This window comes from Chiloscyllium plagiosum, unplaced genomic scaffold (genome assembly GCF_037043375.1).
Source record: "Chiloscyllium plagiosum isolate Xiang-an unplaced genomic scaffold, Cpla_swu_hap1 HiC_scaffold_11, whole genome shotgun sequence".
Classification (NCBI taxonomy): Eukaryota; Metazoa; Chordata; class Chondrichthyes; order Orectolobiformes; family Hemiscylliidae; genus Chiloscyllium; species Chiloscyllium plagiosum.
In genome coordinates, this window is record NW_028270149.1 from 5,934,525 (window position 1) to 5,960,515 (window position 25,991).

At 43.2% G+C, this 25,991-nt stretch overlaps 1 long non-coding RNA gene across 1 annotated transcript; it reads right to left on the reverse strand.

Annotated features, from left to right (window-relative positions):
- Positions 1-1,034: 1,034 nt before the first annotated feature.
- Positions 1,035-20,926, reverse strand: LOC148148741 (uncharacterized). Its single transcript, XR_015758559.1, has 4 exons — positions 20,883-20,926; positions 12,034-12,075; positions 5,703-5,744; positions 1,035-1,076 (listed from the first exon to the last, which is right to left on the reverse strand). It is a non-coding gene; the product is annotated as an uncharacterized LOC148148741 (long non-coding RNA).
- Positions 20,927-25,991: the final 5,065 nt, after the last annotated feature.

Sequence of the window (25,991 nt, forward strand, 5' to 3'; positions counted from 1 at the left end):
AGTGGAGAGCATCTTATCACACATCTTGTGTCCAGTGTTTGCGGATCAAGCATTGGGGAATGGGATGTGAGTTACTTATTCCTAAATTCTTAGCATCTAATTTATTATTTTTGCCACTCTAAGGCATCCCCAGTGCAGTTTCAGGTCAATAGTAACCCCTGAGATGTTGATAGTGTGGGATTTAGCAATGCTAATTAATGACTGTGAACATCAAGGGTTGATGGTTAGATTTTCTCTGGATGAAAATGTCCATTATTGGGCACTCATGTGGCATAAATGTCACTTGTCACCTATCCTCAATTACTGCCTGACCTGCTGGGCTTTTCCAGCAACACACCCTTGACTGATCTCCAGCATCTGCAGTCCTCACTTTCACCTACTTACTAGCCCATGCCAGGATAGTGTTCTGGTCTTGCTACATTAGGAAATGGACTATTTTGGAGTTGTGAATACTTCGGAAGATTGTATCGTCATCAGTGAGGATCCTCAAGTCTGACCTTATGATGGGGGGAATGTTATTGATAAAACAGTTGAAGATGGCTGGGCTTATGACACTACCGTAATTATTTCCTAGGGCTTAGATGATCAAGTCTACAATTGTGATTTTGATGTGCAAACTAAATGCATTATTTCTGCAACTGCTGATGACATAGGACTGCACAAGGAACGTAGAGGATGCAACAAAGCTTCAGGGAGCTTGGACCGCTGAACCAAACTAATCCCCACTCCAAATATTGTGTTTCTCTTTCTTCAATCATAGTCTTTCTACTACTTCTTCCTTCTTCTTCTCTCCTATCCTTCTGCTCCTTAACCCTTCCCCCCTCCTCACCTGGTCCTATTATTCCTTCACCTCCTCATTCCACCTCACCTGGATACTGCACACTTACTGCCATTCTGCAGATTAGCAGATTTACTATGTATTAACTCAACTGCAGTTAAACATTAAAGGTAAGAGACAAACAAATCAAAATAAGCCATTACAGATTCTGAAACAGAGGTTTGGCTAAACCAACAACATTGTCCTGGATATTTACCTGGTGCTGCTTTGTTTGGCGTCTCTTTTACTGCAAAAATTTCTACATGGGCATAAGGAAAATATCTTAGTTAACAAAAAAATCAGCTGTTAACTTAGTCTATTAGAAATCACAAACACTGGGCTATGTATTTCCGAAATTCCGGAACAGGTGGAAATAATAGATCTGGAGACAGTGTGCTGCAAAGTGATAAGGGGATTGCGGAGTGGAGAATTATGATTTTCTTTCCACCATCATATTTTTACATGCGATGGTGCATGTGTGGGGTGGAGTAGGGTGGTGGAGAGACAGGGACTGAGCTGTCATGTGTATGAAAGAGGTCATACATTTTGGCGAATCTTGGTGGGTATCCTTGTGGGTGGGGTGGTGGACTCCTGTCCTTCCACAAGATCTACCACCTTATTACACCTCACAGCTGCTTCCTCAATGAAATTCAAAAAGAATATCAGATGTTCTCTTATACTATGCAATGTTCAGTAACATTGATTTTTAAAATTTGTTTGTGGTATTTGGGTGATATTGGCTGGGTCAGCAATTATGGCCCTTTCTTAATTTACTGTGAGAGGATGGTGACAAGTAAGCTTCCAGAACTGCCGTAATTAATGCAGTGTAGATACACCAAGAAGGCTGATTTGAAAAGGAGCTGCAGGATGTAGACAGTAAAGATGACAATTACAGTTTCAAGTCAGAACAATGTGTGACTCAGTAGGAAAATTGGAGGTGATGTCAATCCCAAGTATCTGCCCACTTTGTTGTTTCAGATGGTACGGCTACAGGTTTGGAAAATGCTACTGCCACTATATGTTGGGGATGGATTAAATGAATTATAAAGATCCTAGAACTGATGCCAGTTGAAAGTGAGGACTGCAGATGCTGGAGGTTCGAGTTGAGAGCGTGATGTTGGAAAAGCACAGCAGGTTAGGCAGCATCCGAGGAGCAGGAGAGTCGGCTCTGCTGTTCCTTGGATGCTGCCTGACTAGATTGGGTGCCAGTTCAGTTGGCTACTTTGTGAGGGATGCAATCAAAATTCTTGAATATTGTGGGATCTGCACTTGTTCCAGGCAAATGGGGCATATTCCATCACAATTTGAATTTGTGTCTTGTACAGTGTGGACAGGCTTTGTTGATTTAGGAGCTGGTGGGGGTTACTCATTGCAGGATCTGACCCAGATCAAAGGTCTGTCTCCTATTCCTGACATAGTGAATGTTGTATTTTCCAGCAGAGAGGGATACTGCCCTCCATCCAGATGATGAAAGCTGATCTCAAAAATATCTCCTCAAAATTCCTAACATTAAGCCTTTACAGAAACTGTATCCCCAATCATACTGTCCCATTCAAATTCCAGCAAAGTAACCAGACAATTGACCTTAGAACATAGATAGAACGTAGAGCAATACAGCACAGAACAGGCCCTTCGGCCCACGATGTTGTGCCGAACATTTGTCCGAGCTTAAGCACCCATCCATGTACCTATCCAATTTCCGCTTAAAGGTCACCAATGATTCTGACTCTGCCATTCCCAAAGGCAGCGCATTCCATGCCCCCACCACTCTCTGGGTAAAGAACCTACCCCTGTCATCTCCCCTATACTTTCCACCCTTCACCTTAAATTTATGTCCCCTTGTAACACTCTGTTGTACCTGGGGATAAAGTTTCTGACTGTCTACTCTATCTATTCCTCTGATCATCTTATAAACCTCTATCAAGTCACCCCTCATCCTTCGCCGTTCCAATGAGAAAAGGCCTAGCACTCTCAATCTATCCTTGTACAACCTATTCTCCATTCCAGGCAACATCCTGGTAAATCTCCTCTGCACCCTCTCCAAAGCTTCCACATCTTTCCTAAAGTGAGGTGACCAGAACTGTACACAGTCTTCCAAATGTGGCTTAACCAAAGTCCTGTACAGCTGCAACATCACCTCACGACTCTTGAATTCAATCCCCTCTGCTAATGAACGCTAATACACCATAGGCCTTCTTACAAGCTCTATCCACCTGAGTGGCAACTTTCAAAGATCTATGAACATAGACCCCAAGATCCCTCTGCTCCTCCACCTTACTAAGAACCCTACCGTTAACCCTGTATTCCGCATTCTTATTTGTCCTTCCAAAATGGACAACCTCACACTTGACAGGGTTGAACTCCATCTGCCATTCCTCAGCCCAGCTCTGCATCATATCTAAGTCCCTTTGCAGCCGACAACAGCCCTCCTCACTATCCACAACTCCACCAATCTTCGTATCATCTGCAAATTTACTGACCCACCCTTCGACTCCCTCTTCCAAGTCATTAATAAAAATTACAAACAGCAGAGGACCCAGAACTGATCCCTGCGGAACTCCACTTGCAACTGGGCTCCAGGCTGAATATTTACCATCTACCACCACTCTCTGACTTCGACCGGTTAGCCAGTTTTCTATCCAACTGGCCAAATTTCCCTTTATCCCATGCCTCCTGACTTTCCGCATAAGCCTACCATGGGGAACTTATCAAATGCCTTACTAAAATCCATGTATACTACATCCACTGCTTTACCCTCATCCACATGCTTGGTCACCTCCTCAAAGAATTCAATAAAACTTGTAAGGCAAGACCTACCCCTCACAAATCCGTGCTGGCTGTCCCTAATCAAGCAGTGTCTTTCCAGATACTCATAAATCCTATCCCTCAGTACCCTTTCCATTACTTTGCCTACCACCGAAGTAAGACTAACTGGCCTGTAATTCCCAGGGTTATCCCTATTCCCTTTTTTGAACAGGGGCACAACATTCGCCACTCTCCAGTCCCCTGGTACCACCCCCGTTGACAGTGAAGACGAAAAGATCATTGCCAACAGTTCTGCAATTTCCTCTCTTGCTTCCCACATAATCCTAGGATATATTCCGTCAGGCCCGGCGGACTTGTCTATCTTCAAGTTATTCAAAATGTCCAACACATCTTCCTTCCTAACAAGTATCTCCTCTAGCTTACCAGTCCGTTTCACACTCTCCTCTTCAACAATACAGTCCCTCTTGTAAAAGGCCTTGGGGTTATCCTTGATCCTATCCGCCAAAGATTTTTCATGCCCTCTCTTAGCTCTCCTAATCCCTTTCTTCAGCTCCCTTCTGGCTATCCTGTATCCCTCCAATGCTCTGTCTGAACCTTGTTTCCTCAACCTTATGTAAGCCTCCTTCTTCCTCTTTACAAGACATTCAACCTCCCTCGTCAACCAAGGTTCCCTCACACGACCATCTCTTTCCTGCCTGACAGGTGCATACATATCAAGGACACGTCGTATCTGTTCCTTGAAAAAGTTCCACATTTCCACGACATCCTTCCCTGACAGCCTATGCTCCCAACTTATGCTCCTCAGATCCTGTCTTACAGCATCGTATTTACCCTTCCCCCAATTGTAAAACCTACCCTGTTGCACGCACCTATCTCTCTCCATAACCAAGGTGAAAGTCACAGAATTGTGGTCACCATCACCAAAATGTTCACCCACTAACAAGCCCATCACTTGTCCCGGTTCATTACCAAGTACCAAATCCAATATGGCCTCCCCTCTGGTTGGGCAATCTACATACTGAGTTAGAAAAGCTTCCTGGACACACTGCACAAACACCGCCCCATCCAATCTACTTAATCTAAAGAGCTTCCAATCAATATTTGGGAAGTTGAAATCGCCCATGACTACTACCCTGTGGCTTCTGCACCTTTCCAAAATCTGTTTCCCAATCTGTTTCTCCACATCTCTGCTGTTATTGGGGGGCCTATAGTAAACACCCAACAAGGTGACTGCACCTTTCCTATTTCTGACTTCAGCCCATACTACCTCCAAAGGCAGATCCCCCTCGAACTGCCTTTCTGCAGCTGTTATACCATTTCTAATTAGCAACGCCGCCCCCCCCCCTCCTTTTTTACCACCCTCCCTAATCTTACTGAAACATCTGTAACCAGGAACCTCCAACAACCATTCCTGTCCCTCTTCTATCCACGTTACCGTGATGGCCACAACATCGTAGTCCCAGGTACTGACACACGCCTTAAGTTCACCCACCTTATTTCTGATACTCCTTGCGTTAAAGTATATACACTTGAACCCATCTCTGTGTCCGCAAGTATTCCCTGTCAGTGCTACCTTCTCCACAGCCTCCCTACATTCTTGGACATCCTGACAAACAGCTAACCTACTTGCTGGACCTTGTTGGAATCAAATGATTCCCAGGCTGCAGAAATTCCAAACCGTGAAATCAGGAATATTTCCCTCATCAGCACTTCCCTATTACACAGGAAATCAGGATACGAGAAACGATTTCATGCAGAGACACAAGGGAAACACAAACATCCTGCCGAACCATGTCTAATTCCCACAGTCTCCAGAACATGTTCCCCTTATCACTTACACTTCCCAGTCTGAATCACCACCTGCTTGCCCAAGGACCCAGCTCACTGCACATCCTCTTGCACATTTAACTTTTCACCTGGACCCAATGATCTCTTTACATTTTTATCCTGCCTTACCTCGGGACTGTGCTGTCACTGCCTCTCTGCAACTTATTTTTCATTCTGTCTTAATGTAGTTGTCGTCAAGCATTAAAAAGTTTTAATAAAGAATCAAAAGAAGTCAGTAGACATACCTAAATATCAGGTGAATAAAATTATTAACTTTATACTGGGTGTTTACCTGGTCCTGAATTTTCTGTTGGCTTTTGTATCTTTATCAATTCTGTATGGGCATAAGAAAAACATCTTGGTGAACAGTGTCATCTGTGGTCATGATAATCTATGACAAAATGCAAACTTTGTGAATGAAGTTACCAGTGATTGGAGATAGACACAGGTGGTGAGTGGTGCTTTACTGGAAGATGGGGTTGGTGTTGCAAAATAGTTGGCTTGGGTGGATTAGGAAATACCTTTAAAGATTTGAAAGTAGTCAGGCAATGGGTTATACTTAATGAAGGATAACATATTCCTGAACAAATATACATTCTTCGACCATATACAAATACAGCAGAGTTTCAGGATTTTGACCCACCAGCAATGAAGGAACAATCATGTAATTCTGAGTGCAAGATGATGTGTGACTTGAAAGGGAATTTTCAGGCAGTGATAATGCCAAGTGTCTGTGTCTGTGTTCTCCAAGTTGGCAGAGTTTATGGGTTTGGAAGGCACGGTTGAAGAAAAGTGAATTTGTGAGTTAGTGCAGGCACCTTGTAAATGGTGCACTCTGCTGCTCCTTTGCAGGTGGTGAAGGCAGTGAATGTTAAAGGTTGTAGATGGACTGCTAATCAAGTGGATTGCTTTGTCCTGAATGGTGTTGAGCTTTTTGAATGTTGTTGGAGCTGCCTTTATTAGACAAGTGCAGAGCATTCTATCACACATGTTTTGTGTCCAATGGTGGGGAACAGGCATTGGGGAATGGGATGTGAGTTACTTATTCCTAAATTCCTAGCATCTAACTTATTCTTTTACCACTGTAAGGTTCACCCAGTGCAGTATCATGTCAATAGTATCTCCTGAGATGTTGACAGTGTTGGATTCAGGAAGGCTAATAACTGATCATCAAGGGTTGATGGTTAGGTTTTCACTTGATGAAGATGGTCATTGCCTGCCACTTGAGCAGACGAATACATGGTTGAGGAGATGATGCAGGGGAAAGGGGTTCAAATTATTTGGATCATTGGTATCGCTTCTGGAGTGCAAGTGACCTATATTAGGAGGATAGATTACACTTGACTTGGAAAGGGACTAATATACCGGCAGGGAGATTTGCTAGAGCTGCTCGGGAGGAATTAAACTAATAAAGTTTGGGGCACCAGAGTAGGCAGGGTTGGGGTGGGACCCAGGGAGTTAGTGAGGAAAGAGATCCATCTGAGACTACAATTTGGAAAAGGAGCAATAAGTCAAACAGTCAAATCAGGTAGGAACAAAGCAGAGAACGAGGTCAGACTGATAAATTAAACTGCATTTATTTCAATGCAAGAGGCCCAACAGGGAGGGCAGATGAACTCAGGATATGGTTAGGAAAGGGACCGGGATGGACAGAACTGGCCGCTTAATTTTTGGGTACAAGTTCTGTAGGAAAGATTGAAAGGGTTGTGAGAGAGGAGGGAAAGTGATGTTTTTGATTCGGGATAGCTTTACAGCTGTACTAAAGGAGGATATCCACAGGAATACATCGAGGGAAGTTATTTGGCTGGAACTGAGAAATAAGAAAGGGATGATTACCTTATTGGGATTGTACTATAGGTCCACCCTCCAAAGGTCAGTGGGAAATTAAGAAACAAATTTGTGAGGAGATCTCAGTTAACTGTAAGAATAATAGGGTGGTTATGGTAAGAGATTCAACTTTCCAAACATAGACTGGGACTGCCATAGTGTTACAGGTTTAGATGGAGAGGAGTTGTTGGGTGGGTACAAGAAAAATTTCTGATTCAGTATGTGGATGTACCTACTAGAGAAGGTGCAAAATCTGATGAAGAACTTATGCTCGAAATGTCAACTCTCCTGCTTCTCAGATGCTGCCTGACTGGCTGTGCTTTTCCAACACCACACGTTTTGACCCCAAGGTTCAAAACCTGATCTACTCTTGCAAAGTAAGGCAGGGAAAGTGACTAAGGTGTCAGTGGAGGAGCACTTTGGGGCCCCTCAAAAGTCAGCAAGGCAGCCTATGTGTGGAACTGCAGGAGATGGGGAGATACTAAACAAGTATTTTGCATCAGTTTTTACTGAGGAGAAGGACATGGAAGATATAGAATGTGGGGAAATAGATGGTGACATCTTGAAAAATGTCCATATTACAGAGAAGGAGGTGTTGAATGTCTTAAAACAGATAAGGGTGAATAAAGCCCCAGGACCTGATTAGATGTACCATAGAATTCGGTGGGAAGATAGGGAAGTGCTTGCTGGATGCCTTACTGACATGTTTGTATGATCAATAGTCACAGGTGAGGTGCCAGAAGACTTGAGGCTGGCTAACATAGTGCTACTATTTAAGAAAAGTAAAAAAGGAAAAGCCAGGGAACTATAGACCTGTGAGCCTGACATCAATGGTGGGCAAGTTATTAGAGGGAATACAAAGAACAAAGAAAATTTACAGCCCAGAAACAGGTCCTTCGGCCCTCCAAGCATAAGCTGATCCAAATCTACTGTTTAAACCTGTCGCCCAATTCCTAAGCATCTGTATCCCTCTATTCCCCACCTACTCATGCATTTATCCAGACGCATCTTAAATGAATCTACTGTGCCTGCCTCTACCACCTCTGCTGGCAACGCGTAGCAAACGCCCACCACCTTCTGTGTGAAGTACTTGCCGCGTGTATCCCCCTTAAACTTTCCACCTCCCACCTTGAAAGTGCAATATCTCGTTATTGAATCTGGGAAAAAGCTTGTCTGTATCCACCCTGTGTATACCCTTCATGATTTTATAAACCTCAATCAGGCCCCCCCACAATCTCCTTTTTTCTAATGAAAATAAACCTAACCTACTCAACATTTCTTCATAGCTAGCACCTACCATACCAGGCAACATCCTTGTAAGCCTTCTCTGCACCCTCTCCAAAGCATCCACATCCTTTTGGTAATGTGGCGACCAGAACTGTACACAGTATTCTAAATGCTGTCGAACCAATGTCTTGTACAATATTAACATGACTTGCCAGCTCTTATACTCAATACCCCGTCCAATGAAGGCAAGCATAGTATATGCCTTCTTGACCACTCTATCCACATGTTCAGCAAATTTTGGGATACAATGGACCTGCACTCCCAGATCTCTCCGCCCATCAACTTTTCCCAAGGCTCTTCCATTCATTGTATAATTCGCTCTAGAATTAGTCTTGCCTAAATGCATCACCTCATATTTATCTGGATTGAAATCCATCTGCCACTTTTCCGCCTAACTCTCCAGTCTATCTATATCCTCCTGCATTCTCTGACAGTCCCTTATGCTTTCTGCTACTCCACCAATCTTCGTGTCATCTGCAAACTTGCTGATCATACCAACAGTGCCCTCTTCCATTTATGTATATTACAAACAACAGTGGCCCCAACCCTGACCTCTGTGGAACACCACTGGTCACCTTTCTCCATTTCGAGAAACTCCCTTCAACTACTACTCTCTGTCTCCTGCTGCTCAACCAGTTCTTTATCCACCTAGCTAGAACACCCTGCACACCATATAACTTCACTTTCTCCATTAGTCTACCATGGGGAACCTTATTGCATGCCTTACTAAAGTTCACATATATGACATCAACAGCCCTTCCTTCATCTATCAACTTGATCACTTCCTCGAATAACTCTATTAAGTTGGTAAGGCACGATCTCCTCCGCACAAAACCATGTTACCTATCACTGATAAGCCCATTATTTTCTAAATATTAATAGATCCTATCCCTCAGTACCTTTTCCAGCAACTTTCCCACCACAGACGTCAGGCTCACTGGTCTGTAGTTACCCGGAATATCCCTACTGCCCTTTTTGTACAGGGGGACAACATGAGCAACCCTCCAGTCCTCTGGTACTTCACCTGTATTTAAGGATGCCACAAAGATATCTGTTAGGGCCCCAGCTATTTTCTCTCTCGCCTCCCTCAGCAACCTGGGATAGATCCCATCCAGTCCTGGGGATTTGTCCACCTTAATAACCTCTAGCCTACCCAACACATCTTCCCTACTTATGTCAATGTGATCCAGACTAATCAAACTTCTATCTCTAATCTCAACATTCATCATGTTCCTCTCCTCAGTGAACACTGATGCAAAGTAGGGATTAGAGTGGTGCTGGAAAAGCACAGGAGGTCAGGCAGCATTCAAGGAGCAGGAAAATCGATGTTTTGGGCAAAAGCCCTTCATCAGGAATCACTGATGCAAAGTAATCATTCAGAATCTCACCCATTCTCTCAGGTTCGACACACAGCCTTCCTTCGTTATTCTTTAGTGGACCAATCCTTTCTCTAGTTACCTGCTTGCTCCTCATATAAGAATAAAATGCTTTGGGATTTTCCTTAATTCTGCTCGCTAAAGCTATTTCATGACCCCTTTTAGCCCACTTGATTCCTCATTTAAGATTTAAGGGACAGGACTTACATATATTTAGAAAGGCAAGGACTGATTAGGGATAGTCAACTTGGCTTTGTGCGTGGGAAATCATGTCTCACTAACTCGATTGAGCTTTTTGAAGTAGTAAGGAAGAGGATTGATGAAGGCAGTGCAGTGGACCTGATCTATAAGAACTTCAGTAAGATGCTTGACAACGTTTCTCATGATAGACTGGCTAGCAACGTTAGGTCTCATGGAATACAGGGAGAACTGGCCATTTGGATACAAAACTGGCTCAAGGTAGAAGACAGAGGGTGGTGGTTTGCTTTTCAGGCAGGAGGCCTGTGACCAGTGGAATGCCACAAGGATTGATGCTGGATCCACTGCTTTTTGTCAGTTATATAAATGACTTAGATGTGAACAAAGGCAGTATAGTTAGTAAGTTTACAGATGACACCAAAATTCGAAGTGTAGTGGACAGTGAAGAAGGTGACCTCAGAGTACAATGGGATCTTGATCAAATGGGCCAGTGGGCCGAGCAGTGGCAGATGGAGTTTAATTTAGATGAATGTGAGTTGCTGCGTTTTGGAAAGGCAAATCAGGACAGGACTTATACACTTAATGGTAAGGTCCTGGGGAGTGTTGCTAAACAAAGACCTTGAAAGTGGAGTCACGGTAGATAGGGGTAGTGAAGAAGGTCTTTGATATGCTTTCCTTTAATTGATCAGAGGTTGAGTTTCGGGGTTAGGAGTTGGGCGATCATGTTGTTGCTGTACAGGACATTGGTTAGGCCACTTTTGGAATACTGTGTTCAATTCTAGTCTCCCTCTTATTGGAAGAATGTTTTGAAATTTGAAAGGGTTCAGAAAGATTTATAAAGGTGCTACTAGGGTTTGAGGGTTTGAGCGATAGGGAGAGGCTGAATAGGCTGGGGCTGTTTTCCCTGAAGCATCGGAGGCTGAGGGGGGATCTTATAGAGGTTTATAAATTCATAAGGGGCATGGACAGGATAAATAGAGAAAATCTTTTCCCTGGGGTGGGGGAGTCCACAACTGGAGGACATAGTTTTGGGATGGATGTGAAAAATTTAAAAGGGACCTCAGGGGCAACTTTTTCACACAGAGGGTGGTGCGTGTATGGAATGAGCTGCCAGAAGGTGGTGAAGGCTGGTACAGTTATAAAGGTATCTGATTGATTATATGAATAGGAAGAGTTTGAAGGGATATGCATCAAGTGCTGGCAAATAGGACTAGATTAGTTAAGGATATCTGGTCGGCATGGACAAGTTGGATTGAAGGGTCCGTTTCTATAACTCTGTGATTCATGTAGCACAAATGTCACTTGTCAATTATCAGCACATGCCTGCTTACTGATCCGGCCTTGCTACATTTAGAAATGGATTGTTTCAGTATTTAGGAGGGGCAATGCTGAACAGTGCTCACTGCTGACTACACAATCTCATTGTCTGATCTTGTGATCAAGCAGCTGAAGATGGCTGGGCTTAAGATACTACCCAGTGATATTCTAGGGCTTAGGTGATCAAATCCATAAATGTGATTTGGATGTTGGCACCCAAATACAATATTTGTGAATTTGATAAAGAGGAGGATGCAACAAGGCTTCAAAGGGGGCTTGGACTGCTGGACCAAATTAATCGCAATTCTGAACTTGATGCTCTCTCTTTGGCTATCGTCTTTCTACTCCTTGTTCCCACCCTTTCTCTCCTATCCTGCTTGTTGTTAATTGATTCTGCTCCCTTACCCTTTCCCCCCTCGGCCCAATTACACCTTCACCTTCTCAACTGCCTCACCTTGATACTGCAGAGTCAGTGCAGCTTGGCAACCTAATTTTCATTATGTATGAGCTCAGATGCAGTTAAACATTAAAAATAAGAAACAAACAAATCAAAATAAGTCATTACACATTCCAAAACAGATGATCAGCAAAATCAACAACATTCTGCTGGATATTTACCTGGTACTCCTTGGTCTGGTGTCTCTTTTACTTCAAAAAATTCTAAATGGGCAGAAGGAAAATATCTTAGGTACCAAAAACATCAAATGTTATAGTAGTTTATTAGAAATCATAAATATTTGCTCTATGTTTGCAAAATTCAAGAACAGGCAGGGACTAGAAAGTTGAAGACAGTGTGCTGCAAAATGACAAGGGGAATGGAGAATTATAATTTTCATTCCACCATTACATTTTACAAGCATGGTGTGGTGTTTGTTGGAGGTGGGGGGGTGGTGGGAAGGAGGAGGGGGTAGACAAGGAGATGTCATTAGTCATAAAGAGGTGATACCTTTTCACAAATCTTGGTGAGCATCTTTGCAGGTGGGGTAGTGGGATCCTGTGCAGCCTCAAGCCTTACAACACACCACACAATGCTTTCTCAATGAATTTCTGTCAGAATATCAGAGGTGAGGATGTTCTCCAATGCTGTGCACTCTTCAGTAGCATTTGTTTGAATTACTTTTTAAAATTTGTTTGTAGGATATAGGTTCAGCAATTATGGCCAATATTTAATTTACCTTGAGAATGTGGTGGTGAGTAGCCTTGTTGAATTGCTGTGGTTGTTGGTGTGTAGCTACACGCAGAGTATTGTTTTGAAAGGAACTGCAGAATGTTGACCCAACGATAGTGAAGGATAACACTTAGACTTCCAACTGGGAGAAGGTGAGGACTGCAGCTGCTGGAGATCAGAGTCGAGTGTGGGGTGATGGAAAAGCACAGGCAGTCATGCAGCATCCGAAGAGCAGGAGAATCAACATTTCAAGCATAAGCTCTTCATCAGGAATGAGGCTTGTGGCTAAAAGGAGGCTGACAGATAAATGGGAGGTGGGATGGGGCTAGGAGGAAGGTAGCTGAGAATGTGATAGGTAGATGAAGATGGGGATGAAGGTGATGGGTCAGAGAAGAGGGTGGAGCGGATAGGTGGAAATGAAGATGGACAGGTAGGACAGGTCATGAGGGCGGGGCTGCGTTGGAAGGTTGGATCTGGGATAAGGTGGCTGGAGGGGAAATGAGGAAGCTGGTGAAATCCACATTGATCCCATGTAGTTGGATCCTAAGGTGGAAGATGAGGCGTTCTTCCTCCAGACATCGAGCATAAGGGTGTGGCAATGGAGGAAACCCAGGACCTGCATATCCATGGAGGAGTGGGAGGGGGAGTTAAAGTGTTCAGCCACCGGGTATTGGGGTTTACTCGTGCGTGTGTCCTAGAGATGTTCTCTAAAGCGTTCCACAAGTAGGCATCCTGTTTCCCAAATGTAGAGGAGATCACATTGGGAGCAATGGATACAGTAAATGATGTGAGTAGAAGTGCAGGTAAAACTCTGTCAGATGTAGAAGGCTTCTTTGGGGCCTTCGATGGAGTTCATGGGGGAGCAGTGGGTGCAAGTTTTGCAATTTTTGTGGTGGCAGTGGAAGGTGCCGGAATGAGAGGGTGGGTTGGTGGGGGTCGTGGACCTGACAAGAGAATTGCGGAGGGAATGGTCTTTACAGAATGTGGATAGGTGTGGGGAGTGAAATATATATCCTTGGTGGTGGGATCTGTTTGTAGGTGGTGGAAATGGCAGAGGATGATGCAATGTATCTGGAGGTAGGTGGGCAGAAAGATGAGGACCGGGGGAGTTCTGTCATGGTTGTAGTTGCCCTGGTGGGGTTCGAGGGCAGTAGTGTGGAAAGTGGATGAGATGTGCTGGAGGGCATAATTGACCACCGTCCCCTCTCCTCCCGGCACCCATCCCTACCACAGCAAGAATTGCAAAACATGTGCCCACACCTTCCCCCTTACTCTGTCCAAGGCTCCAAAAGCTCCAACACTATCCCTTATTCCCAATTTCTCTGCCTCTGCTGCATCTGCTCCCAGGAGGACCAATACCACCCAGATCATACCAGATGGCCTCCTTCTTCAAAGATCACAATTTCCCCTCCCACATGGTTGATGATGCCCGAACATCTGGGACACACACACACGAAACCACCCCACCACCCCGTAGCCGAACACTTTAACTCCCCCTACTACTCCCCCAAGGACATGCAGGTCCTAGGCCTCTTCCATCATCAAACCCTTATCACTCGATGCCTGGAGGAAGAACACCTCATCTTCCACCTTGGGACCCTCCGACCACATGGGATCAATGTGGATTTCACCAGTTTACTCATTTCCCTCCCGCCACCTTATCCCAGATTTAACCTTCCAACTTGGCACCAACCTCTTGACTTGTCCTACCTGTCCACCTTCCTTCCCATCTATCTGCTCCACATTCCTTTCTGATCACCTATCACCTTCACCCCCACCTTCATTTACCTATCACATTCTCAGCTAGTTCCCCCCCAGCTCCAACCCCTTCCCATTTATCTCTCAAACCCCTTGGGACACAAGCCTCATTCCTGATGCAGGGCGTATGCTTAAAACATCGATTCTTCTACTCCTCGGATGTTGCCAGACCAGCTGTGCATTTCCAGCACCATACTCTCAACACTTATAGCCCCAAGTCAAAATGATGTTATTTCTGAATGCACACAGTATACAGAATAAGGTAAATGAGCTTGTGGCATAGATTTACATTGGCAGGTATAATGTGGTGGACATCACAGAGATGTGGCCGCAAGTGGATGAGGACTGGAAGCTAAACATCCCAAGGATAGCCACCCTATTGAAAAGACAGGCAGGTGGGCAGAGGAGGTGCGGTTGCCTTGTTAGTAAGAAATGAAACTAAATCAATAGTAAGAAATGAAGTAGGGTCAGATGGTGTAGAATCTGAATTGAGAAACCATAAAGGTGAAAAAAAAACATAGTGGGAGTTATGTACAGGCGTCCTAACATTAGTCAGGATTTGGGGCACAAGATACACCAGAAGATAGAAAAGGTATGTAAGAAAGATAAGGTTACGGTGATCATGGAGAATTTCAACATGCAGGTGTACTGGAAAAATCAGGTTGGTAATGGATTGCAAGAAAAGGAATTTGTGGAATGTCTATTGGCTTTTTGGACCAATTTGTGGTGGAGACCACTGGGGAACAGACAATTCTGGATTTAGTGTTGTGCAATGAGGCAGAACTGATAAGGGAGAAAAAGGTGAAGGAACCCTTAGGAGGCAGTGACCATAATATGATTGAATTTACTCTGCAATTTAAGAGGAACAAGGTGGAATCAGATGGAAGTGTCTTATATTTGAATAAATACAACTACAGAGGCATGAGGGAGGAGCTGGCCAGAATTGATGGGAGAGGAACCTCACAGGATAGGCAATGGAACAACAATGACAGGAGCTTCTGGGAGTAATTCGGGAGACCTAGCAGAGATTTATCCCAAAGGAAAAGAAGCATACTAAAGAAAGAATGATGCAACCATGGTAAACAAAGGAATTCAGGGAAGCTTAAAAGTAATGTGGAGAATTATAATGTGGAGAAGGGCAATGGGAAGTCAGAGGATTGGGAAGCTTACAAAGACTAGCACAGGACAATGAGAAAAAAAATAAAGAGGGAGAAGATGAAATTTGAGGATAAACTAGCCAGTAATATAAAAGAAGACTGCAAGAGTTTCTTTATATATATGAAGGGCAAAAGAGGAGTGAACATTGAACTACTGGAAAATGATACTGGAGAAGTAATAGTGGGGAGCAAAGAAATGGCCTAGGAACTGAATAAATACTGTGTGTCAGTCTTCACGGGAGAAGAAATAAGTAATATCCCAAAACTTCAAGAGAGTCTGTGGCAGAGATGAATATCACCAAGGAGAAGGTGCTAGAAAGGTGGATAAGTCACCTGGACCAGATGGACAACATCCCAGTGTTCTTAAGGAGATAGCTGAAGAGAGAGTGGAGGTGTTGCTGGTGACCTTTCCAGAATCACTGGAGTCAGGGACAGTCCCTGAGGACTGGAAAATCGCTAACATAACCTCCCTAAGAAAAAGGAGTAAGGCAAAAGACAGGAAACTATAGGATGATTAGCCTGACCTCAATCTTTGATATGATTGTGGAGTTCTTTGCAAAGGATGACATTTCTAAATACTTGCAAGTGCATGGTAAAATAGGGCAAAGTCAGCATGGTTTCATCAAAGAGAGGTCATGCCGAACAAATATGTTAGAATTCTTTGATGGGGTAACAAGCAGGTTAGACCAAGGAATGCCAATGGATATTATCTACCTGGACTTCAAGTAGGCCTTTGACAAGGAGGTTGCTGAGCAAGGTCCAAACATGGCTAGAAGTTTGGCTGTCTGGCAGAAAGCAGAACGTGGGGATAAAAGGGTCCTTCTCAAAATGGCAGCCAGTGATAAATGGTGTTCATAAGGCTGAGTGTTGGGACCATAACTTTTCACTTCACAGATCTGGATGAAGTAACTGAGGGCATTCTGACTAAGTGAGCAGATGATACAAAAGTAGGTGGGGGGTAGATAGCGTTGAGGAGGCAGAGAGGCTGCAGAAGGACTTTGACAGGTTAGGAGAGTGGGCAAAGAACTGGCAGATTGAATACAATATGGGAAAGTGCGAGGTCATGCACTTTGGTAAGTAGAATAGAGGCACGAACTATTTTCAAAATGGGGAGAAAATTTAGAAACCTGAAGTGCAAAGGAACTTGGGAGTTTTAGTTCAGGATTCTCTTAAGATAAACTTGCAGGTTGAGCCAGTAGTTAAGAAGGAAAAGACAATGTTGAAACTTATTTCGAGAGTTGAAAAGTGTGGTGCTGGAAAAACACAGCAGGCCAGGCAGCATCCGAGGAGCAGGAGAATCGATGTTTTGGGCATAAGCCCTTCTTCAGGAAATCTTAATTCGAGAGGACTAGAATATGAATGCAGGGATGTACATTTAAGGCTTTATAAAGTACTGGTCAGATTACATTGAGTATTTTGAGCAATTTTGGGCCCAATACGTCAGGAAAAATGTACTAGCCCTGGAGTGGGTCCAGAGGAGGTTCACGAGAATGATCCCTGGAATGAAAGACTTAACATGTGAGGAACGTTTAAGGACTCTGGGTCAATTCACAGTGGAATTTAGAAGGATGGGGGGATTTAATTGAAACCTACAGAATACTGAATGGCCTGGATAGAGTGGACATTGGGATGATGTTTCCATCAATAGAAGAGGCTAGGACCCTTAGAGTAAAGGGAAGACTATTTAGAATGGAAATAAGTAGAAATGTCTTCAGTGAGAGATTGGTGAATATATGGAATTCAGTGCCACAGAAGGCTGTGGAGGCCAGGTCATTGAGTATATTTATGACAGAGATAGATAGGTTCTTGAGTGTCAAGGGCATCAAAGGATACGGGGAGAAAGTGGAAGAATGGGGTTGAGACCATATCAGTCATGATTGAATGGTGGAGCAGACTCAATGGGCTGAATGGCTTAATTTCTGTTCCTATGTCTTATGGTCTTATGGTCTTACACACAAATACAGCAGGAAAGCTGAATTGACCATGGCTAACGAAAGAAGTTAAGGTAAAATGAAGAAATGCGGATGCCTGGCGATCTGAAACAAGAACAGAAATTGCTGGAGAAACTCAGCGGGTCAAGCAGCATCTGTGGATAAAAAGCAGAGTTAGTGTTTTGAGTCTGATGAAGCGTCACTGGACTTGAAATGTTAACTCTGCTTTCTTTCTAGACCTGTTGCCAGACAAGCTGAGATTCTCCAGCAATGTCTGTTTCTGGCCATGAAGTTAAAGACAAGATTAATCAAAGCAAGTTGATCAGAGGGTTTCCAGAAAAAATGTGGTAAATCCATAAATGGTCACAATTTCAAAACATTAATGCACAAATTCACTTATGAAATGGATTGATACTAATCCGTGAGATGGAACTTGAAAAATTAACTGGATTCAACAAGGCTCACTGATTCGTTTCCAGAGTGTCAAAGAATTTGGCTTTGGAATTAGTGGCTATTTTGAAAGTTCCATGGATTCTATAAAGATTCCTGCAGACTGGAAAGTAGCGTAGGTTTTTTTTCATTCACTCTCAGAATATGGGCATCTCTGGCTAGTCCAGCATTTATTTCCCATGCCTAATTGCCCAAAGGGCAGTTAAGAGTCAACCACAATACTGTAGGTCTGGAATCACATGTAGGCCAGACCAGGTAAGGATGACAGTTTCCTTCCCTGAATGGCATTATTGAAACAGTTGTTTTTTTTCCTGACAATTGATGATGGCTTGATTGTCATTATTAGACTCTTAATTCCAGGTTGATAATCAAATTGAAATTTCACTGTCTGCCATAGCAGCAATTGGACCTGACTATTAGCTGAGTAGCGGTACAGTGGCTCAGTGGTTAGCACTGCTGCCTTGTGGCATCAGGGATCCAGGTCCGATTCCAGCCTTGAGTGACTGTCTGTGTGGAGTTTGCATATTCTCCCTGTGTCTGCGTGGGTTTGCTCCGGTTTCCTTCCACAATCCAAAGATGTGCAGGTAAAGTCAATTGGCTGTGCCAAATTGCCCTTAGTGTTCAGGGATGTGTGGGTTAGGTGCATTAGTCAGGAAAATGTAACATTATAGGGTAGGGGAATGGGTCTGGGTGTGTTACTCTTTGGGGGGGGTCGATGTGGACTTGTTGGGCCATAGGTCTGTTTCTATACTGTAGGGATTCTATGAGCTTCTGGATTAATAGTTTAGTGAAAATACCACTCATAATTTCACTGTTAAAAAGAGAAGTGTGAGAGAAAATGGAAATCATTAAATCATAGTTGTTTCATGTCAATAGTAGGGAAAATGTTGGAACCTATTAGAAACTATGTCATAACTAAACACTTGCAGAGAAATGCTTTGATTGGAAGTGTCACCATGGATTTCTGACAGGGAAACCATGTTTGACAACCTGTTTTGAGGATTTTATTTGCAGGATTATTAAATTCAAATTAGAACTAAGAATTCCTACAGTGTGGAAGCAAGCCATTCATCCATTGAGTCCACACCAACCCTCAGAAAGCATTCCATCCAAACCCACCCCCCTATCCTGTCACTGTAACCCTACATTTCCCATGGTTAACCCACAAAGCTTACAGATCCCTGGACACAACAGACAATTTAGCATGGTAAAAACAATGCCTGCAGATGCTGGAAACCAGATTCTGGATTAGTGGTGCTGGAAGAGCACAGCAGTTCAGGCAGCATCCGCTGCCTGAACTGCTGTGCTCTTCCAGCACCACTAATCCAGACAATTTAGCATGGCCAATCCACCTAACTTGCACATCTTTGGACTGAAATATATGGATATTCCGAAGGCTTTTGTAAAGGTCACACTTAAATTAGTAAATAAAAATCAAGCACATCATATTGGGGGAGCTATACTAATTTGGAATTAAAATTGGTTGACAGAAATCAAAGGAAAATAAAGGATTATTATCTCATGATGACAGGTTGTCATTAGTGGGGTTCCAAAGTGATCAGTGCTACAATCACAACTGTTCACAACTTTTGGGGAAAGAAATCATGGAATATGGGCTCAGACAGCATTTATTGTCTATTCTTAATTGCTCAGGAGAAGCTGGTGGAGAGTTACTTTGATTAATTTTATGAACAACTATAATTTTTGGGATGTCGGATATGCACAACGATGTTGGGAACAGAGTTCCATGATTTTGACCCAGCAACAGTGAAGGAATGATAATCTAATTCTGAGTCAGGATGATATGTGACTTCAAAGGGACTTTGCAAGCAATGATGACACAAGCATCTGTGCCCTTGTTTTCCCAGATAATACAGGTTTGGAAAGTGCTGTTGAATGAGAGTGAGTTTGCCCGTTACTGCAGTGTATCTTTTCGATGATGGACTCTGCTGCATCTGAGCATTGGTGGTGAAGAGGTGAATGTTAAAGGTTGTCACTGGCCTACCAGTCAAGTGAATTGCTTTGTCCTGGATAGTATTGAGCTTTTTGACTGTTGTTGCAGCTGCCCTGATCCAGGCAAATGGAGAGCATTCTGTCACGAATGTCTTGGGTCCAATAGTTGGGAAACAGGTATTGGATAATCAAAGTTGTGTTACTTATTATCAAATTCGTAGCATCTAACTTACTCTTCTAGCCACAGTAATACTGGTTCAGTACAGTTTCTGATCAATCGTGACCCCCGAGATGTTGGAAGTGTGCCATTTAGCAATGCTATGCCTCTGAACATCATGAGCTGAAAGTTAGATTTTCACTTGATGAAGATGGTTATTGCCTGCCACTCAAGGAGCAGACATGTCACTTGTCACTTATCAGCCCATGCCTGCATACTGACCCACTCTTGCTACATTTGGAAATTGATTGTTTCAGTATTTAGTAGCAGTGAGTGGTGCAAAACATTGCTCGCTGATGACTGCAGAATCTCATTGCCTGATCTCATCAGAGGAACAATATCATTGATGAAGCAGCTGAAGATGGCTGGGCTTAGTGATAGTCGAGGGATTAGATGGATTTGGATGTGGCAATCAAATGTAATATTTCTAAATCTGATGATGACACAAAACTGTCTAAGTGATGAGGAGGTTGTAATAAGGTTTCAAGGTGGTTTGGACTGCTGAACTGAACTAATCACTATTTCAAACTTTGTGGCCCCTCTATCTTTACGTTCCTTCACACTCTCCCTTCTCAATATTCTCCTTGTGTTCAATCCATTCCGCACCCGAATGCCTTTCTCCGTTCTCACCTGGGTGAATTATTCCTACATCTCCTGATCCTGCCTCACCTAGAGTCTGCACAGTCACTCCTGCTCTGCAATTTACTTTTCACTTTGGATGGACTCAGCAGCAGTTAAACATTAAATTTAAGAAACTACCAAATCAAAATAAGTCATTACACATTCCAAAACAGATGATCAGCAAAACCAACAACATTCTGCTGGATATTTACCTGGTATTGCTTTATCTGGTGGCTCTTTTACTTCAAAAAATTCTACATGGGCAGAAGGAAAGTAGCTTTGTTAACATAAACGTTAACTCTTATAATAGTCTTTTAGAAATCACTAATATTGGACCAAATGTTTCCAGAATTCAGGAACAGGTGGGAACAAGAGAACTGAAGACAGTGTGCTGCAAAATCACAAAGGGATTATGAATGAAGAATTATGGTTTTCTTTCCACCATCGTATTTCATGAACCACAATGTCAGGGCGTGGGGAGGAGGAGTGAGGTGTCCTAAGTCATAGAGATGATACCTTTTGCCAAATCCTGGTGGACATCCCTGCGGGTGAGCTTGTACATCCTCAAGCCTTACAGCCACGTCTTACAGCTGCTTTCTCAATTAATTTCTGACAGAATATCAGAGATGTGGATGTTCACTGATGCTGTGCAAAAGGCATCTGGATGGGTATATGAATAGGAAGACTTTGGAGGGATATGGGCTAAGGGCTAGCAACTGGACAAGCTTAGTTTGGAACATCTGGTCAGCATGGATGAGTTGAACCAAAGCAGGCACTTTTTAAAATATGTTTATGGGATACAAGCAACACTGGTGGTGTCCCCAGCAATTATGGCCCATTCTTAATTGACATTGAAAAGGTGGGGGCAAGTAAGCTCCCTGAACTGCTGTTGTTCTTGAGGTATAGATACTCCTAAAGCACTGCTTTAAAAGGAGCTCCAGAATTTTCATCCATTGATAGTGAAGGGTAACAATGATACTTCCAAGACAAAACGATGTGTGACCTAGGAGGAAAATTGCAGGTGATGCCCGCTTTGTTATTTCAGGTGGTAGGTTTCACAGGTTGGAACATACTGTATCCACTCTATGTCATGTATGGATTGAGTGAAAGATAAAGGAGTGGGTGCCAGTCTAGTTGACTACTTTGTGCTGCATGCAATCAAAATTCTTGAGTATGTTGACCCATTTCCCTGCATGTCTTTCTGCCCACATCAGTTTTCATCTGAATCCAATGATCTCTTCATCTTCTGATCCTGGAGACTATACAATCACTGCCGCTCTGAAACTCACTTTTAACTATACATTAACTCAATTTCAGTTAAACATGAAAAATAAGAAACGAACAAATCAATAAGTCATTACACATTCCAAGACAGACTATCGCCAAAACCAACAATGTTGTGCTGTATATTTACCTGGTACTGATTTGTCTGTTGAGGTTTTTACTGCAAAGAATTCTACATAGGCAAAACAAAAATATCTGTTACCAAAAACATCAGCTGTTATAATAGTCTTTTGCAAATCAGAAATACTGGGTTAGACATTTCCAGAAGTGCGGAACTATTGGGGATAGGAGAGTTGCAGAAAATATGCTGCAACATGACGAGGGAATTGTGGAGTGGAGAATTATGGTTTCCTTTCCACTATCACACCTCTATGAGCGTGTGTGTTTGGGGGCAGAGGGGATGGTGACAGAGAGAGAGAGAGAGTGCAAGAGAGATATCCTATGTGATAAAGAGGTCATACCTTTTGGCGATTCTTTGCAGACATTCTTTTGGGTGAGGTAGTGGGTTCCGGTTCTTTTCCAAGTCTTATCAGCAAGCACACCTCACAGCTGCATCCTCAATGAATTTCAAACAAAATGTCGCAGGAAAGGATGTTCTCTGATGCTGTGCAATGTTAAGTAGCATTTGCTCACAGATACTTTTTTAAAATTTGTTTTGGGGTTTGGGCAGCACTGGCTGAGTCAGCAATTATGGCCACACTTTTAATTGACATTGAGAAGGTTGTGGCAAGTCACCTTCTTGAACTGCTGTAATTCTTGGGGTATAGATACACCCAGCGTACCACTTTAAAAGGAGCTGCAGTATGTGAACGCTATGACATTGAAACATGACAACTATAGTTCCAAGTCAGAATGATGTGTGACCCAGGAGGAAAATTTCAGATGACAGGAATTCTAAGTATCCTGTCTGCTTTGTCATTTCAGGTGATAGGCTTCACTTTATCAAGTTAGACCCCATCTACCACCTCCTGAGAAAACGAATAGGAAGTGACTTCACCACGGGAAATAACATCACCACAGGAATTGACATCACCAACTCAAAGAAACTCAAGAATATGAATAGAGAGAGGAATTTTCAGCAGTGCTTCGCCTGAGGCCCACTGAAGATGTCACCTAATATGGTGACAAAACTTCTGGAAATGAACCTTCCACCTCAGTGAGCAAACTTACATCCAGGCTTTACAGATTTGGAAGGTACTGCTGCTACTATGTATCACAGGTGGATTGAATGAATGACGAAGATAGCAGATCGGGTGCCAGTCTAGCCAGCTACTTTGTGCTGCATGCAGTCAAAACTCTTGAGTTTTGTGGGATATGCTCTCAACCACGAAACTGGGCTACGTTCCATCATGTGTCTAATTCATGTCTTCTCCAGTGTGGACAGATTTTGTTGAGTTAGGAGCTGGGTTATTCTTTGCAGAATTCTAGCCACTGACCCAACTCTAAATTCCACTAACTATTCGTGACACACTGAACCTCATATTTCCCAGCAGAATGGAACACTCCCTCTCCATCCAGTCAAAGAAAGCGGAGTCTCAAAAATATCTCCTCAAAATTCCAAATATGATATCCAGACAGAAAATACAACTCCAGTCATACTGCCCTATTTAAATTCTCCCAACATAACTGGACAATTGAGCTCCTCAGGAACAAATATTCCCCACTTTCCCCACTCAGCAGAACTTCCAAGCCTGAAATCTGGAACATTTCCCTCAGCCCTTCTCCATATTAAACAGGATAATGGGATCTGGCAATACAAGATCATATTCCATGCAGACTAGCAAGAAAAATAAAAATGTGGCAATATAAGATCATATTTCATGCAGACTAACATGAGAAAAAAAAGTCCCCCACAACCCCGTCACCCATTCCACCCTCCAAACATCTCACTCCCTCCACAACATTTCCTCCTTTACACTTACTTTCCGTGAATCCAATCACCACCTCCACACCCTGTGCCAAATCTCACTGCACAACCTCGTGTCCCCCGAACCTTTCATCTGGGCCCAGTGATCTCTTCACCTTTTCTCCTGCCTCACATAGAGACTGTGCAGTCACTGCTGCTTACTTTTCACTATGTTTTAACATAACTGCAGTTAAACATGAAGAAGAAAAAACAAACAAATCATTCTGAAACAGAAGATCAGAAAGCCAACAACATTGTGTTGGATATTTACCTGGTTGTCTGTTGACTTTTTTACTGCAATAACTTCTACATGGCCATAAAAAAGCTTAGTTCACAAAAACATCAGCTGTTATAACAGTCTATTAGAAATCACAAATATGGGGCTGTATGTTTCAGAATTCGAGAACAGTTGGACATAAGGATCTGAAAATAGTGTACTGGAAAATGACAAGGGAAGAGTGGTGGTAATTTACAGTTTTGTTTCAACCATTATATTTCATGACAAATGATGTGTGTTTGTGTGCACGAGTAAGGGGAGGGGGTTGAGAGAGACCGCAAGAGTTGTGTTCTGGGTCATAAAGAGGTGATATATTTTGATAAAGCCCCACACAGGAGGTTAAGTGAGTAAAATTAGGGTGCATGGTATTGGGGGCAAAGTACTAGATTGGATTGAAAATTGGTTGGCTGATAGGAAACAAAGGGTAGTGATAAACGGCTCCATTTCGGAATGGCAGGCAGTGACCAGTGGGTACCGCAGGGATCCATGCTGGGACCGCAGCTTTTTACAATATATGTTAATGATATAGAAGATGGTATCAGCAATAACATTAGCAAATTTGCTGATGATACAAAGCTGGGTGGCAGGGTGAAATGTGATGAGGATGTTCGGAGATTACAGGGTGACCTGGACAAGTTAGGTGAGTGGGCAGATGCATGGCAGATGCAGTTTAATGTGGATAAATGTATGGTTATCCACTTTGGTGGCAAGAACAGGAAGGCAGATTACTACCTCAATGGAATCAGTTTAGGTAAAGGGGCAGTACAGAGAGATCTGGGTTTTCTTGTACACCAGTCAATGAAGGCAAGCATGCAGGTACAGCAGGTAGTGAAGAAGGCTAATAGCATGCTGGCCTTCATAACAAGAGGAATTGAGTATAGAAGCAAAGAGGTGCTTCTGCAGCTGTACAGGGCCCTGGTGAGACCACACTGTGTGCAGTTCTGGTCTCCAAATTTGAGGAAAGACATTCTGGCTATTGAGGGAGTGCAGTGTAGGTTCATGAGGTCAATTCCTGGAATGGCGGGACTACCTTACACAGAAAGACTGAAGCGACTGGGCTTGTATACCCTTGAGTTTAGAAGACTGAGAGGGGATCTGATTGAGACATATAAGATTATGAAAGGATTGGACACTCTGGCAGCTGGAAACATGTTTCCGCTGATGGGTGAGTGCCGAACCAGAGGACACAGCTTAAAATACGGGGTAGACCATTTAGGACAGAGATGAGGAGAAACTTCTTTACCCAGAGAGTGGTGGCTGTGCGGAATGCTCTGCCCCAGAGGGCAGTGGAGGCCCAGTCTCTGGATTCATTTAAGAAAGAGTTGGATAGAGCTCTCAAAGATAGTGGAATCAAGGGTTATGGAGATAAGGCAGGAACAGGATACTGATTAGGAATGATCAGCCATGATCATGTTGAATGGCAGTGAAGGCTCGAAGGGCTGAATGGTCTACTCCTGCACCTATTGTCTATTGTCTATTGAAAGGTATTCTTGTGGGTTGGAATAGTCTCCTGCTCTTTCTCAAGCCTTACTGACACCCCTTACAGCTGTTTCCTCAATAAATTCCTAACAGAATTTCAGAGGTGTGGATGTTTTCTGATGCTGTGCAATGTTCAGAAGTGTTTGCTAGCAGATCTTTTAAAATCTCTTTGTAAGATTTGGGCAGACTGGCTGAGTCAGCAATTATAGCCTTTCTTATTTGACTTTGAGAAGCTGATGGCAAGTCAATGTCTTGAACTGCTGTCATTTGGGAGTATAGATAAACACAGAGTGCTGTGTTAAAAGGAGCTGCCGATTGTTGATGCAATTACAGTCAAGGATGAGAATTATAGTTCCAAATCAAAATGATGGGTGA